This window comes from Otolemur garnettii, unplaced genomic scaffold, assembly GCF_000181295.1.
Source record: "Otolemur garnettii isolate 467f Iridium unplaced genomic scaffold, OtoGar3 scaffold00050, whole genome shotgun sequence".
In the NCBI taxonomy this organism is placed as follows: Eukaryota; Metazoa; Chordata; class Mammalia; order Primates; family Galagidae; genus Otolemur; species Otolemur garnettii.
Genome location: NW_003852445.1, coordinates 7799974 through 7801217, shown reverse-complemented (window position 1 = coordinate 7801217; position 1244 = coordinate 7799974). Strand labels below are relative to the sequence as shown.

At 46.1% G+C, this 1244-nt stretch overlaps 1 protein-coding gene across 2 annotated transcripts in view; it reads left to right on the top strand.

Annotated features, from left to right (window-relative positions):
• The window catches only part of INO80 (INO80 complex subunit), a 148807-nt gene that overhangs the window by 130983 nt on the left and 16580 nt on the right, over window positions 1–1244 (top strand). The gene's annotated exons all lie outside the window — the stretch shown is intronic.

Here is a 1244-nt window from a genome sequence, read left to right as displayed (position 1 = left end):
AAAAATAGCTGGGCATTATGGTGGGCACCTGTAGTCCTAGCTACTTGGGAGGCTGAGGCAAGAGAATCGCCTAAGCCCAAGAGCTGGAGGTTGCTGTGAGTTGTGATGTCACAGTACTCTACCAAGGGTGATGGGGTGAGACTGTGTCTCTGGGGAAAAAAAAAGAAAATTGAAAAACCCAGGAGCATGTCACTTTTGCTAAAGGAATGTGAAAGAATGGTTGGTTTTATGAGTAGATGTAGGCCAAGCTTGGGGCTCACGCCTATAATCCTAGCACTCTGGGATGCTGAGGCAGGTGTATTGCTTCAGCTCAGGAGTTGGAGACAGTCTGAGCAAGCATGAGAGCCTGTCTCTACTAAAAAATAGAAAAGAAAAAAAAAAAAGAAAGAACTGAGACAAGTGGAGTTTGCCTCAATTTTTTTGCTCAGAAAAAACTTAAGCCCAGAAGTTTGAGGTTGATGTGAGCTATAATGGCCCAATACTCAACCAAGGGCAACAAAGTGAGACTTCCTCTCAAAAAAAAAAGAGTAGATGTATCTTCTGATCTTATAATTTTTTTGTCTTTTTTTTGAGACAGAGTTTCACTTTGTCACCCTCGGTAGAGCAGTGTGGTGTCACAGCTCACAGCAACCTGAAACTCCTGGGCTTAAGTGATTCTCTTGCCTCAGCCTCCCAAGTAGCTGGAACTATAGGTGCCCACCACAGTGCCTGGCTATTTTTAGAGGTAGGGTCTCACTCTGGCTTAGGCTGGTCTTGAATCTGTAAGCTCAAGCCATCCACCTGCCTTGGCCTCCCAGAATGCTAGGATTAGAGGCATGAGCTACCTCACCAGCCCTCATCTCAGATGTTAAAAAGAAATATAGGTAGGGTATGGTGGCTCATGCCTATAATCCTAGTGCTCTAGAAGGTTGAAATTAGTGGATCACCTAAGCTGAGGAGTTCAATACCAGCCTGAGCAAGGGTGAAACCCCAGTAATAGGAACAAATGGCCAGGTGCTCATGCCTGTAATCCTAGCACTCTGGGAGGCTGAGGCAGGTAGATAGCCTGAGCTCACAGGTTTGAGACCAGCCTGAGCAAGAGCAAAACCCCGTCTCTAAAAAATAGCCAGGTGTTGTGGCATGCACCTGTATATAGTCCCTGCTACTTGGGAGGCTGAGGCAAGAGAATCACTTGAGCTCAAGAGTTTGAGGTTGCTGTGAGCTATGACCATGGCACTCTATTGAGGGCAACAAAATGAGCCTGT